At 38.7% G+C, this 16,760-nt stretch overlaps 2 long non-coding RNA genes across 2 annotated transcripts; both read right to left on the reverse strand.

Annotated features, from left to right (window-relative positions):
• Positions 1-296: 296 nt before the first annotated feature.
• LOC132042900 (uncharacterized) lies at positions 297-1,037 on the reverse strand. The gene is made up of 2 exons (XR_009411620.1): positions 568-1,037; positions 297-501 (listed from the first exon to the last, which is right to left on the reverse strand). It is a non-coding gene; the product is annotated as an uncharacterized LOC132042900 (long non-coding RNA).
• Positions 1,038-15,259: 14,222 nt separating this feature from the next.
• Positions 15,260-15,920, reverse strand: LOC132042899 (uncharacterized). The gene is made up of 2 exons (XR_009411619.1): positions 15,535-15,920; positions 15,260-15,468 (listed from the first exon to the last, which is right to left on the reverse strand). It is a non-coding gene; the product is annotated as an uncharacterized LOC132042899 (long non-coding RNA).
• Between the last annotated feature and the right edge of the window lie 840 nt (positions 15,921-16,760).

Here is a 16,760-nt window from a genome sequence, read left to right on the forward strand (position 1 = left end):
TCCAACTCTAACTATTACATTCCTTCATTCTCATCACATAATCCATGATATCAACAACCAAACTATTGATTCAAATCAGTCCACCATTTTTGAATAAAACATTTCCCTACGGCTTTTACAACATTTCAACAACATTCCAACATTCGTACAATTCATGTTTCAACATCAAGATACATAATTTCATGATTTTCTTTCATTTATGCTCACCATAACATGTTCAAACCATCCACAACACAAGCAAATTCGTCCTAAGACATATAGAAAAATAATCAACTCTTACCTTAGCAAGTTGGCTCTTCCACTTAGCTAGAATTTGTGAAATGAACTAATACTTGTTCTTGTTGCTCCAAATGACTTCTCCATGTTATTATCACCTTCATAAGGGATGAAATAACTAGAAAATCTGATTTTTAGATCAACAAATTTGAGCTCCAATTTTTCTAGCCATGGCCGAATGCCATGGCTTATGCTTTCTCTCTCTAGCTTGCATATCAACGTTTCCTTCACGTATACACCATATTAAACCTCTAATACAAATTAATAACATGAGTAGGAGGTTGAAATTACCTTTAACAATCAGAATCTTCAAGAATATTGTTCCTCTTTCCAGCTGCTTGCTTAACAACACAAAGAAAACTTAGGCTACAACTTCTCTTTAACTAATATCATGTCAAGGGTCTAGGATTTAGCTTATATGATGGCTCAATTAGAAAGGGGGTTTAGGGAGAGAAAATAAGGGTCCTTGGATCTGTTTTTGGTCGTGTTAGGTGATATAGGGAGAAGTGGTGACTTATATATTAAGTTTAATGGGCCTCATGGGCCGAAATATGAGTGTTTGGATCGGGTCTCCAGTTTCTGCCCCGCCAGCCCAACTTGCATCGTCCATATCTCCTTATTCCGATATCATTTTGACGAGCGGTTTGTTGCGTTGAAAACTAGACTCGATGAACTTCATTTTAGGCTTTTGAAACACCTTAAAACTCCTCATATACTAGGAGGTATGCCTCCAACAATATGGGCTAAAAATCTGGTCCGAGATTTTTTTTCTGAAGTTGTTCCGATTCATTTCGTTCAGATTCGTTTAACTTATAATCCTTTTCCAACCCTCATGTAACCTCTTATACATTCATATACATAATCATATACATACATAACAATCCATACACATCTCGAAGGGTCCGGAGAATCACAATAACCTTAAACGTAACTAGAGAACTTACGAAGCTTCGACAAAACTCCAATCGCAAAAATATATTCATATCTTTTGTCCATCTTCTATATCATTACTAATAATCTCAAATACTTTAAAAGGTCACTCACATTACCTCATATACATACTCATAACGCTATTTCAAATCCTTTAGGTTACCATGTCACCTCGGGATACTTAAGGCAACGATATTCTTACTACTCGATTAACTTTCCTTGAACCTTCTTAACTCATTCTTTCTCGTCTTAATTCAAGTAGCACAGATTATTATGGAGTGTAACATCCTTCCCCCTTAGGAACATTCGTCCTCGAATGTTAAATTAGTCGTATAAGCACACTGATTATGGTGATCTTAAAACGAGTCAATTGTAACTCGAACTCATCTATCATGCTATGCCTTTCCTTACTGAGCGTAATCCCATTCTCCCCCTGATATCTAATAATATTGAACTTCCAAATGTAGTAGACACGATTTAGCTACCTCACAATCGACTGCAACTTACCATATCCATCTATACTTGAAGCTTAAGTCGAGTTCTTCTTGCTCGTTCTCTTTAAATTCACTGTCTTCTAGTAACTAGCTCGTTCTGATCATCTTGCTTAAACCATTTTGCAATTTCCTTTAATCCCACTTATAACACTTTAGGCATATCATCTTATGTCACTTCTCTATTCTTGACTCAAACTCTTCTATCGCCCCTTTACTCAGATTTGCTCTCAGTTCTCCTATCACGCATCCTATTGCAATCTTTACACGAGTATATGTAGGTGCTCAAATTAGCCTGGAAAAATACCTTAGCATCGCCATGCTAGTCTTTATGAAGACCCTATACTCCTCTCTTATATCTTTCAATTGATATCAAGGCTCAACCACGGCTTTTGCCCTCAATACTAATTACACCTCTCGTAGTTGTGCTTCAAACCACTTATATCTTTCTTTGATGTATCCATAATATCACAACCACATTGTTGTTACTGACTTCTTACCCATCTTATCAATACTTACTTGGTCTCATCCTCAGCATACAAATATCCGTAGGTTGCATAACTATTCTTGTACAATTTGTATAAAGGTATTTAATCGTAGTCATAGTCCTTCTTTTCCTGGTTCATTCTTATTGTATTATCACTCACTCGCTGTCTATTTCGCCATACTCCTTTCCCTTACTCCATTCACCATTAGGTTTTCTCATACCCTGCTATAGGAGATATTTCCTATCCTTTTTCCATTGCTACTTATATGTCATAATATTATTAGCCAATAACTTCGTTGCAACATCTTAACCTCTAATCCAGTATAGCCTTGCTATCCTTTATAATATCTTTAAGTTACTCGTTACCATTCTCTTGTCGTATTCTTTCTTTTTACAAGCATCCACTTTCTGATGTCATACTATCCAAGACCCCTACCAATAATTTCTAAAGATCTTGTCTCCAATACCATCTTGACATCTATCCGCTTATTGCTGGCCTTCAAATCTCACTAACTTATTTTTGCAAGGGATCTCACTTAAAGTTTAAGAATACACATTAAACATGTTGCAGTGTCAATTGTTCCCATTTATACTTACTCTACTTTCACTGACTTCCCCCTTTGGGGTTGTACTTATACCATATCCATGTCTTTTCTTTATAATCTATAACTTGATTATCTTCGTACGGGATCTTAACAAAATCACGAGGTGATGAGAACTCTCGATTACATAATACAAAATCTTATCGATGGTTAGTACTCAAGGAATGTAATTAATGTAGCAATTTATTCGAAGCCACATTCCCTTTATTCCGGTCGTAATTAGCTAGTGCTTATAGTCGTTTCAAATTCTCCGTTAGGTAGCACTTATATTCTAATTATAAGTGTCCCAATCTTTCTTATAATACTATCTTTATCCCAACGAATATCGTCTGTTTCTTCTAATAAATTCACAATGCATCAGCTGTTTCGCAAATCCACAATCCTTGTCCTTTAAAGATTTCACTATTCCTGAGGTGAAGTCGCATATACGCAGTACACTTTTATGCCTCATACTCTTTCTCTCTTATTGTATATCAAATGCTAACTTCTAACTTATCCAAAATCATGTCGAATTGTCTTAATAGAGGTATTGTCTTATTATCATTTCGTCGCACTACATTTTTAAGTCCATAACTATATGTTTCCCCTTTTTATTCTATATTCATACTCAATTGATTACATCCGTCTTGGGTACTTCCTTTAGTATTTCCTTCGTTTCTCCAGTCTATGTCCATCTTTTATTTCGTGCACGAGGAATCTCATGTTGTTCCCATATCCCTCGAAAAACACAACTTCTATGTGAGCCCTTTCTCATTTTCAAATCATGTTCTGTTTATCTCTTTTTATTCTTATCACACCAGTCATTTCTGATATTTGTTCTGTCTTGTTGCTCGTCTTTTCCTAGATCATCTTTAGTACTTCACCAACAACACATAAAATATATGATCCTCAACAGCCCACAAGTTTAAGTTTTTATTCCACAAATTCCTTCTCCAAGTAGTCAATGAGAACTGATAAAATGTTACTATAAGGTATTCTCCAACTACCAGCGTAAGAGAAAGCTAGAGTCCGACAAGCACCACGAACTTCTTAGTACTTAATTCACATAGTTTATCCCCATATTTTTTTTTGAGTCATGAGCGAATCATTTAAATTCCCAACTCGCTTGTCACACGCTTTGTATTCTTCCAATAAGGTGAAACTTAACCGTCGGACATTTTTGCCCTTCAACATAGGCTTTTTCTAAAGCAAAATGTGGTTGGAACGTATTCGATCCGTTTAAATGAATTGCGAAGTCATTTTGCTCATATATGCTTTCTCGAAATAAAATTTCCCAATAAGGATGATGCGCTTACGAATGACATAGAGGATAGCTCTTAAGCTTCAATCCAACGTAATAATTTACCCTATCGGTATTGACTTTTAAGACATATTAAGAACTTACATCCCATTCTCCTTTTTATATTTCTGGAAAAATTTGGGCAGAGATTTGTTATATCCCGTGCTTTTGCACATTCGGGAAATTTGGACACAATTGTGATTTGTAAGAATAAGGCCACGTTTTGACTTTATGTGGTGTGTATGTTGTTACTTATGGAAAATGGTGACACGAGAACATTGGAGATGGCTCGAGGGCAAAATTGGAATTTCGGAAATTAGTTTCGGAAATTGCGAAACGAGATTTCTAATGGATTGGGCTCAAAAAAAAAAAAAAAGAAAAATGAAGGCCCAAAAGAGATGGGGTGGCCGGCCAACATGGCCCAAGCCCATAGGATTTTATTAATTTCCATGTGTTAAATTAAGATAAGGGACCATATATGAGTCATATTTTACTAGAAACTTCAAGAGAATTAGACAAGGAGAAAAACAAGAACAACAAAGAAAAAAGAGAAGCCTACACGGCTTTGGCCATGGAAAATTAGCCCTTTGAAATCCTTCTCTAAAAATTGTTTTCTTGCGGTATTTCCACCAATTCAAGGGTCCTTTATAACTTGGTGTGGTTGTTTTGGAAGAAAGAGCACTTGTTTCTTTAAGTTGACAACTTGGTCAAGTGAAGAAGATTGTGGAAAGAGGTAAGAATTCATTCCTTTTTATATGTTATGGATGATTCTATGTGTTGTAGCATGAAAGAATGGATGAAATTCATGGAAGAGGAAAGAAATTATGGTGAGGCCGTGTGTGTGTCTAGGTGTGTGTTGAATTATGTCTTAAGTATTCTATCTAGTATTTGGTTGTTATTGTTGTGGAAGCCATGTTGATAATGGAAGTTGAATAAATTTTGAGAAGTTGTAGCCATATATATATGATGGTGGCCGTATGGTATGGATTTTGTGTAGCCGTGTATGTGTTGATTTATGAATGAATGGAGAGCATGTGTTAATTAATATCTTGGTTGTCATATTATGGATTTTATGTTGCTAATAGAAGCTTAAGGACATTAGAGAAATTGTGGTAATTGGAGACTTGGTGTAGAGACTATGTAGCTTGAATATAATGAATCTTGCATGCAATGAGACTTGTATGATATTGTTGGTATATGAATTAGTAAGTTGTTATTGTTTTCATTGGAGTTGGAAGGTCTTGATGGAAGTAGTATATTGATTAAGTTGTTAGAATGTATTTTGGATGGAAATTGGAAATTGTTACTATCGTTGCGATATTATGATTGATAGTTTGGCCGGGTTGAATTCCCGGATTGTTGTTGATGAGAATTGGCTAAGATGACCTTGGGGAATGATGTATTTACAAAGGAAGTGCTGCCGAAATTTCGGTAGCCAAGTGTTGTTTTAAGAACTCAATCCTAAAGGCACTAATTGTGTTTGGTAACCATGACCAATTTGTAGATTTTGGCGAAGTTGGAGCTTGAATTTGGAGTGCCATAAGGAGCGAAACGAGGTATGTAAGGCTTCACCCTTCTTTCTATGGCATGTCTTAGACGTACTAAGTCGACTACGTGTCCCGAGGACCATTCCTTTTCTCGGAATCTAAGATTGAAAATAGTTACTATTCACTCAGTAGAATTGAACTAGAACTTGCGCGAAATGTCGGAAAAACTTCTTTAACGTCCAGAACTTACCCAAGTAAGACTCGATTACCCTAAGACCCTCCCAAGTGACGCCATGAACTGTAATATACGTAAATTTGATATGCCGCCTCATTTGACCCGAGGTGGGCCTACTATTCCCGAATTCTTCCCTATTGTCCCCTTTGACTTATTTTCATTTAATAACTAAGGAAAGCTTTTGGTTATTATTTTAACTACTAAATCATAGTAGTTTTTACAAATCCCTCGATTCCAGAACATGATTTTCCTTCCTAAAGGTTTACAAATGTTTTCCAAAATATTCCCTTCTCTTTAAAAACCAAGTTTTCAATATTGCCATTTTCCAAAATATACATCTTTCTTTAAAAACTAAGTTTTATAATGTTGCCAATTTTTATGACCTAAACAACGACTAAAATTCTATGATGACTATGAATCTAGGACGCCTATGATCCTATGAATACTATGACCCCATGACGACTACGATCCTATGTGATCCTATGACTACTATGATTCTATGGTGACTACGATTCCACGTTACTTGTGATTCTACGATGTCCGCTATGCCATGTCTATAATCCGATATGCTATGACACGTTCTATGTTGATAGTCTCGCCTTATAATCATCGTCCCTTCAAGGTGAGACAAAGCGACCATGATTATTCCATAAAGCGATCGGAGGTTCCCGACCTTACGTCACTCCGATGGATACACGATTTTCTTGGGCTCCCCTGCATGCTATGATGTATGTATATATATATCTATGTATAAAAATGTATTTGGGGAAAACTGGGGAAAAAGGGCAGAGCGCTATGAGCGCTGGGTTACTCACGGTGCATGTATCCGTACTTGACTTGATATCATCCCGGACGCGGGATGCCCGGACGCGGGAATTATACTATGTGGGCGAGTGCCGATATATTCGGTACTATGATATACTATGCTATGCTATGATACTATGATATACTATGCTATGCTATGATACTATGATATACTATGCTATGCTATGATACTATGATATACTATGCTATGCTATAATACATTATGATACGATATAAATTCTACTTGCTATGCCTATGAAAAGAAATGTTTTGTTTTCAAAAAGGAAAAACAAGCATGCATGATATCCGGCATTTCAAAAGGGCGTTCTATGCACAAAAGTTACATTCTTATCTAAGATATATATCCATGACCCCTCGATATTGTTACCTATAACCTATGCTCTTGTTTATGTTATTTTCTATGTCTTACATACTCGGTACGCTATTTGTACTGACGCCCCTTCATGTGGGCGCTGCGTTTCATGCCGCGCAGGTCAGCAGACAGCCGGATCAGATCCCTAGGAGTTCCCTCAGCAGCATTTTGCAGCGCTCCAGTTGTTTCGGAGCCCAGTTCCTTGGTACTATTTTTGTGTATATATTCGGGCACGGCAGTTCTCGGCCCTTCCTATGTATATTGTGTACTATGTTTAGAGGCTCGTAGACAGATATGTACAGTAGCTATGTTGTACTCCTGATTGACCCCGTCGCTGTATAGTATGATCGTAAAGCTTATTAGTCGATGTTCATAACGGTGCTATGTATGTTAATGCTTGTCAAAAAAAAAAAAAACGGCGTAGTTCATATGTGCAATAAGAGTCAGCGGGTTCGCTCGGCTCCGAATACGGGGTCGGGTGCCCATCACACCCTAGTAAGGTCGGGGTGTGACAAAGTGGTATCAGAGCAGGCGGTCCTAGGGGTTTGTCTACGAGCCGTGTCCAGTAGAGTCTTGTTTATGGGTGTGTAGCGCGCCACACTTATAGACAGGAGGCTGCAGGGCATTTAGGAAATTTGACCTTCTTTGTATCCTAGATCGTGCGATAGAGCTACAATAAGAGGTTTTCCTTCTTTCTAATTCGGTGTTACATTTTCAGCGACGCCTGTGAAGATGAAAGTAACGCCGCCGAGAAGGAATGTAAGATAGCGAGAAAGGCGGAGGCGGTAAATGTTGAGGAGGGTGAGTCCTATAACGAGGCCACCTCTCGTGCTATTCGCACTCCGCCGATGTCAGAGGAGCAAGAAGGAGCTCCCATTCCAGTCCCAGCACCTCCAGTTCCCCCACCTGAGGCTTCAATTCAGGAGCTGAGACAGGCTGTCCTTCTGTTAACTCAAATAGTAGCCACTCAGGCTTACCAACAGGGCATGGAATTTGGTGATGGGGGTCGCAGAAAAAGGGCCAGAAGAGAGTATGAAGGGGGACAGGTACAGGAGCATTTTGAGCACTCAGGACCGGATCGGAGTGCCAGAGTTTTGAGGTCCCGGTATAGAGCCGACTTCAGCAGTACGGGGCTACCCCCACCGCGGTGCGCGCGATGTGACAGGCCACACTCGGGACAGTGTTATTTAGATACAGGAGCTTGCTTTGTTTGCGGTCAGATTGGCCATGTGATGCGCGATTGCCCGCGGAGGTATGATAGAGATCAAGCTCAGCCCGCCGGGTTAGGTCGTGGCTATGGAGTTTCGGGTCCCCGGTATAGCGGTGAGTCTAGCCGAGAAGACCACCCGTATCACGATGCCTTCGGTCGTAGATTACATGCGGGGCCGTGTCGCGCGGGTACGGATGTTTGCTATGCTCGTGCTAGGCCGAGGTCATTTTATGCGCGATCGCCCGTCTCGACGTGGCGGTAGGGTTCGGCCCACGAGGGTAGTAGCTGACCGACAGGATCCTGAGCTATCCCCTGACTCCGTACCAGGTATATCATTAGTATTTTTCTATAATATATATGTATCGACTAATTTAGATTTTACAATGTTATATATATATCGCGCCTTATATTACTGAGTGTATTGGGTTGGAACTTGATAGAAGTCGGGTAGGTTGGGACGGATTAGACTGGTATAAAGGAGAGACGGACGTGTTAGATCTAAATTGGACCAGGACAATTCAAGTCGCAGTAAGGAGGACTTATTAACTCAAGACCAGCGTTCAGAGCGAAGTTAATTGGCTCACGGCCTGCAAGTAGCCAAAATGGATATGTTAAGCGACGTGTGAGGCATCTATGAAGGAGACCTCCCCAAAGTGTCATAAGACACTATGAGATTTAACATTCGAGGACGAATGTTCTAAAGGGGGAGGATGTTATATCCCGTGCTTTTGCACATTCGGGAAATTTGGACACAATTGTGATTTGTAAGAATAAGGCCACGTTTTGACTTTATGTGGTGTGTATGTTGTTACTTATGGAAAATGGTGACACGAGAACATTGGAGATGGCCTGAGGGCAAAATTGGAATTTCGGAAATTAGTTTCGGAAATTGCGAAACGAGATTTCTAATGGATTGGGCTCAAAAAAAAAAAAAAAAGAAAAATGAAGGCCCAAAAGAGATGGGGTGGCCGGCCAACATGGCCCAAGCCCATAGGATTTTATTAATTTCCATGTGTTAAATTAAGATAAGGGACCATATATGAGTCATATTTTACTAGAAACTTCAAGAGAATTAGACAAGGAGAAAAACAAGAACAACAAAGAAAAAAAGAGAAGCCTACACGGCTTTGGCCATGGAAAATTAGCCCTTTGAAATCCTTCTCTAAAAATTGTTTTCTTGCGGTATTTCCACCAATTCAAGGGTCCTTTATAACTTGGTGTGGTTGTTTTGGAAGAAAGAGCACTTGTTTCTTTAAGTTGACAACTTGGTCAAGTGAAGAAGATTGTGGAAAGAGGTAAGAATTCATTCCTTTTTATATGTTATGGATGATTCTATGTGTTGTAGCATGAAAGAATGGATGAAATTCATGGAAGAGGAAAGAAATTATGGTGAGGCCGTGTGTGTGTCTAGGTGTGTGTTGAATTATGTCTTAAGTATTCTATCTAGTATTTGGTTGTTATTGTTGTGGAAGCCATGTTGATAATGGAAGTTGAATAAATTTTGAGAAGTTGTAGCCATATATATATGATGGTGGCCGTATGGTATGGATTTTGTGTAGCCGTGTATGTGTTGATTTATGAATGAATGGAGAGCATGTGTTAATTAATATCTTGGTTGTCATATTATGGATTTTATGTTGCTAATAGAAGCTTAAGGACATTAGAGAAATTGTGGTAATTGGAGACTTGGTGTAGAGACTATGTAGCTTGAATATAATGAATCTTGCATGCAATGAGACTTGTATGATATTGTTGGTATATGAATTAGTAAGTTGTTATTGTTTTCATTGGAGTTGGAAGGTCTTGATGGAAGTAGTATATTGATTAAGTTGTTAGAATGTATTTTGGATGGAAATTGGAAATTGTTACTATCGTTGCGATATTATGATTGATAGTTTGGCCGGGTTGAATTCCCGGATTGTTGTTGATGAGAATTGGCTAAGATGACCTTGGGGAATGATGTATTTACAAAGGAAGTGCTTTGCCGAAATTTCGGTAGCCAAGTGTTGTTTTAAGAACTCAATCCTAAAGGCACTAATTGTGTTTGGTAACCATGACCAATTTGTAGATTTTGGCGAAGTTGGAGCTTGAATTTGGAGTGCCATAAGGAGCGAAACGAGGTATGTAAGGCTTCACCCTTCTTTCTATGGCATGTCTTAGACGTACTAAGTCGACTACGTGTCCGAGGACCATTCCTTTTCTCGGAATCTAAGATTGAAAATAGTTACTATTCACTCAGTAGAATTGAACTAGAACTTGCGCGAAATGTCGGAAAAACTTCTTTAACGTCCAGAACTTACCCAAGTAAGACTCGATTACCCTAAGACCCTCCCAAGTGACGCCATGAGCGTAATATACGTAAATTTGATATGCCGCCTCATTTGACCCGAGGTGGGCCTACTATTCCCGAATTCTTCCCTATTGTCCCCTTTGACTTATTTTCATTTAATAACTAAGGAAAGCTTTTGGTTATTATTTTAACTACTAAATCATAGTAGTTTTTACAAATCCCTCGATTCCAGAACATGATTTTCCTTCCTAAAGGTTTACAAATGTTTTCCAAAATATTCCCTTCTCTTTAAAAACCAAGTTTTCAATATTGCCATTTTCCAAAATATACATCTTTCTTTAAAAACTAAGTTTTATAATGTTGCCAATTTTTATGACCTAAACAACGACTAAAATTCTATGATGACTATGAATCTAGGACGCCTATGATCCTATGAATACTATGACCCCATGACGACTACGATCCTATATGATCCTATGACTACTATGATTCTATGGTGACTACGATTCCCTGTTACTTGTGATTCTACGATGTCCGCTATGCCATGTCTATAATCCGATATGCTATGACACGTTCTATGTTGATAGTCTCGCCTTATAATCATCGTCCCTTCAAGGTGAGACAAAGCGACCATGATTATTCCATAAAGCGATCGGAGGTTCGACCTTACGTCACTCCGATGGATACACGATTTTCTTGGGCTCCCAAACATGCTATGATGTATGTATATATATATCTATGTATAAAAATGTATTGGGGAAAAGCGGGGAAAAAGGGCGAGCGCTATGAGTGCCGGGTTACTCACGGTGCATGTATCCGTACTTGACTTGATATCATCCCGGACGCGGGATGCCGGACGCGGGAATTATACTATGTGGGCAGCCGATATATTCGGTACTATGATATACTATGCTATGCTATGATACTATGATATACTATGCTATGCTATGATACTATGATATACTATGCTATGCTATGATACTATGATATACTATGCTATGCTATAATACATTATGATACGATATAAATTCTACTTGCTATGCCTATGAAAAGAAATGTTTTGTTTTCAAAAAGGAAAAACAAGCATGCATGATATCCGGCCTGAAAAGGGCGTTCCTATGCACAGGTTACATTCTTATCTCAGTATATATATCCATGACCCCTCGATATTGTTACCTATAACCTATGCTCTTGTTTATGTTATTTTCTATGTCTTACATACTCGGTACGCTATTTGTACGACACACCCTTCATGTGGGCGCTGCGTTTCATGCCGCGCAGGTCAGCAGACAGCCGGATCAGATCCCTAGGAGTTCCCTCAGCAGCATTTTGCAGCGCTCCAGTTGTTTCGGAGCCCAGTTCCTTGGTACTATTTTTGTGTATATATTCGGGCACGGCAGTTCTCGGCCCTTCTATGTATATTGTGTACTATGTTTAGAGGCTCGTGAACGGATATGTACGGTAGCTATGTTGTACTCGATTGACCCATATTTCGTATAGTATGATCGTAAAGCTTATTAGTCGATGTTCATAACGGTGCTATGTATGTTAATGCTTGTCAAAAAAAAAAAAAAACGGCGTAGTTCATATGTGCAATAAAGTCGGCGGGTTCGCTCGGCTCCGAATACGGGGTCGGGTCTCACACCTAGTAAGGTCGGGGTGTGACAAGATTCCACTGTGCTTCTTACTATTCCAACTGCAAGGAAATACCAACAATGCCTCAGGGCCAACATATATACGTATATATCATATCATATCATAGCAATTTCTTCAATTTCAAGTAAAAGTTAAGGATGTCGAGACTTCGCCTATTTCCACAAGTCATTATGCACACTTTCTTTTTACTTTCCCGTTTCAATCTTCAACTCTATATTTCAATCGTACTTCAAATACCTTACCCGACATACGAGGTACATCTTTCATACGGATTACACGTGTCTTTGTGTAGCTTCCAATATTATCGGTCACTTTCTTTCCGTCGATGCCGTTCTTGGTGAAATCAAGGGTTAGTACCGAATTCCATTACTATCTGGGCTCTATTGCACGATCTCGGATATGAAAGAAAGGTAACATCCTAAATGTCCCGTAGCTTCGTTTATAGATGTGGTGCACAACACTGCCGATAAACAAGACTCTACTAGACACGGTGCTCGTAGACATTCGAGGACCCACATGATACCACCGTCACGACCCAACCCCGTAGCCGTGACTAGTGCCCGATCCGGGCACCCAAACATATCTATCAAATGCTATCTCAAATCATATCAAACGCATTCAAGTATATAGCGAGCGACAAGGCTATATTTCAAATTTAGATACTTTCCGGAAAAATTTCGGCAGAGTTTCCTTTGTTTTACGGACTATCCAAAATAACCTGCGTTACGTAAAATACCAACAAAGGCCACACGGGGCCAACAAAGCAACATGTAAACATATGCGGACCGGCCGCCGCGACGAATGGGATCGCCCAAACACAACATATACACACGCATCCGTACGAAAGACCCTAACCCACAAACATGTCCCGGACCTCTAAACAGACAGATTAGAATATATGACGGGACGGGGGCCCCGCCGTACCCATGAACGAATATATACAAATGCACTAACAAATATATACCAAAAATATAAGTCTCCGAATGAGAGGAGCACTCCGAATAGCAGGAAGGGGGTGTCTAAACGGTGGATCACCGTGTGTGCGTGCGCTGCGCGGGCATGGAACGCGACCCCGAAGAAAGGGGTCGCACGAAATATGTGCGAGTATGCAAAGCGTAAGATACGAAAAACAAACCGAGCCATAAACTAAAAAGAAGTACGGAAAACAAGTGCAAGTCCAAAATATCAAAATATTTACTTACGAAATATATAAGTCATGCATGGGCCACGTAAAAAATATGGTCGCCCGCCCGTCGATGGCGCCATAACACAGCATAACACCAGAAGGTTTCAAATCTCCATATCCCCGTCACACCTCACAACACAGCATAACGCCATACACAGCATAACGCCAAATATAAGTGGAACCCGGCCCTCTAGCGAGTGGCTCGGTGAACCATAAACACAGCATAACACCGGAGTATATCAAAGTGCGCACGATAACAGAACCGGCCCGATCCGGCGAACGATATCATAATAGTAGGCACGAGCGAGTAGTGCGGAAACCATATGCATATAAATAAATAAATAAATAAATAAATTTCTTTCAAACTCAATAGCCAAATATTTTTACGGACATCCGAAGGCTCAAAATAAAATTCGGGTCAATTGGAATTAGTATAAAAGAGTTACAAACTTTCGAAGTACGGAATCTTCGAAAATATTTCATAAGTCGTATTTAGAAGTTCGAGTACCATTTATATTAAGAAGATTTCAAATAACATTATGGAGCACTTCAAAGGGAGCTTTAGAATCATACGCACATATCCAAAATATACATATCCAAACTTTGGCCATATCAAATATTTTTTTCGGACATCATTGTGGATCACATATTCATACTAATAAACATGTGGATAACATTATGGATCAGATCAAAAGGGACTTTAAAACCATATTTTCATATCGAAATATTCATCAAAGGCTTTAGTCTTCTCGTTTTCTTTCGAACAACATCTAGAACATAACAAATAGAATATTTAAACATCATAAAATATGTACCCGACCATATGGAATAGCTTATGGGGGTCAAAGATGTTAGCCATCCTAGTGGCTCCAATAATAGGATCCCCTTTTTTTTTTTTTTTTAAGCATACTTATACATTTTCTTTCTTCCAAAACGGATCATGCCAAAAAGAAGGAACGATAGGCTTTACATACCTCGTACGCACTCCAAGCTAGCCCAAATTCAAGCTAATCCCAACCTACGCCTCGGGCTTCTCAAGGTCTACAAATACGTCATAATATGCCGAACATTAGCTATAGGTATTTAGGCAATTAATTCCAAATTAGCACTAAATTCTACAGAAATTTGGGCAGCATTTCCCTTGTAAACATGTGGTCAACCCGAGAATTTAACTCGGCCAAATCAACATCAACAACAACAACCAACCTAGCAACATCAATAACCAATCCGAAAGGCAATATAACATTAATAACTCTCTTTTACATCATTCTACAACATTCATAATATTCAATTCGACGGCTTACATTTAAGCCACATTACCGCTTATACATTCAAATACAAACCCGAACTCATACCAACAATATTCAAGGACATTTCAAACAAGTTGCACAATATTTCCGACAATCCAACAATCGCTCCAATTTTCCCGAAAACAGCCCTCCCCAAACTACAACATAAGGATGCCGAAATTCTATCGAACACCTACAATACACCAAGCAGCCCACATACACTTCTTATACATTATTTCAAGCAATATTTCCAGCAAATTTCAGTGAAGTACTACAGCAGTTACACGAAAATTTCATCATCTATTTATATGCAAGTAAGCTACATTATTACCACACTAATTCTCACAACAACCCACAACCAATTTAACTCCAACTCTAACTATTACATTCCTTCATTCTCATCACATAATCCATGATATCAACAACCAAACTATTGATTCAAATCAGTCCACCATTTTTGAATAAAACAGCCCCCTACGGCTTTTACAACATTTCAACAACATTCCAACATTCGTACAATTCATGTTTCAACATCAAGATACATAATTTCATGATTTTCTTTCATTTATGCTCACCATAACATGTTCAAACCATCCACAACACAAGCAAATTCGTCCTAAGACATATAGAAAAATAATCAACTCTTACCTTAGCAAGTTGGCTCTTCCACTTAGCTAGAATTTGTGAAATGAACTAATACTTGTTCTTGTTGCTCCAAATGACTTCTCCATGTTATTATCACCTTCATAAGGGATGAAATAACTAGAAAATCTGATTTTTAGATCAACAAATTTGAGCTCCAATTTTTCTAGCCATGGCCGAATGCCATGGCTTATGCTTTCTCTCTCTCTCTAGCTTGCATATCAACGTTTCCTTCACGTATACACCATATTAAACCTCTAATACAAATTAATAACATGAGTAGGAGGTTGAAATTACCTTTAACAATCAGAATCTTCAAGAATATTGTTCCTCTTTCCAGCTGCTTGCTTAACAACACAAAGAAAACTTAGGCTACAACTTCTCTTTAACTAATATCATGTCAAGGGTCTAGGATTTAGCTTATATGATGGCTCAATTAGAAAGGGGGTTTAGGAGAGAAAATAAGGGTCCTTGGATCTGTTTTTGGTCGTGTTAGGTGATATAGGGAGAAGTGGTGACTTATATATTAAGTTTAATGGGCCTCATGGGCCGAAATATGAGTGTTTGGATCGGGTCTCCAGTTTCTGCCCCGCCAGCCCAACTTGCATCGTCCATATCTCCTTATTCCGATATCATTTTGACGAGCGGTTTGTTGCGTTGAAAACTAGACTCGATGAACTTCATTTTAGGCTTTTTGAAACACCTTAAAACTCCTCATATACTAGGAGGTATGCCTCCAACAATATGGGCTAAAAATCTGGTCCGAGATTTTTTGAAGTTGTTCCGATTCATTTCGTTCAGATTCGTTTAACTTATAATCCTTTTCCAACCCTCATGTAACCTCTTATACATTCATATACATAATCATATACATACATAACAATCCATACACATCTCGAAGGGTCCGGAGAATCACAATAACCTTAAACGTAACTAGAGAACTTACGAAGCTTCGACAAAACTCCAATCGCAAAAATATATTCATATCTTTTGTCCATCTTCTATATCATTACTAATAATCTCAAATACTTTAAAAGGTCACTCACATTACCTCATATACATACTCATAACGCTATTTCAAATCCTTTAGGTTACCATGTCACCTCGGGATACTTAAGGCAACGATATTCTTACTACTCGATTAACTTTCCTTGAACCTTCTTAACTCATTCTTTCTCGTCTTAATTCAAGTAGCACAGATTATTATGGAGTGTAACAGTCTAAGTTCATGAATGACGAGACAGAACAAGAAATGCACTATGAATACGATAACGACTTTAGAGACCACGATATGACGTTCGTACGAAATCAATAATGATGATCACGATCCATTGGCATTCCTTCTTATATGTACTCACCTTAAATCGTAAATCCTTCCAAGGTGAGATATGACGCTTGTGCTTATTCCATAACATGACCGGGGGTTTACGACCTTATGTCACCCCGACATAAACATAGCTACCCTTAAGCGTAATGTATGTACATGTAACTAAGGATGTTAAATCATGGTAAAATTTATGATG

The sequence above is a fragment of the Lycium ferocissimum genome, unplaced genomic scaffold (assembly GCF_029784015.1).
Source record: "Lycium ferocissimum isolate CSIRO_LF1 unplaced genomic scaffold, AGI_CSIRO_Lferr_CH_V1 ctg19118, whole genome shotgun sequence".
Lineage (NCBI taxonomy): Eukaryota > Viridiplantae > Streptophyta > Magnoliopsida > Solanales > Solanaceae > Lycium > Lycium ferocissimum.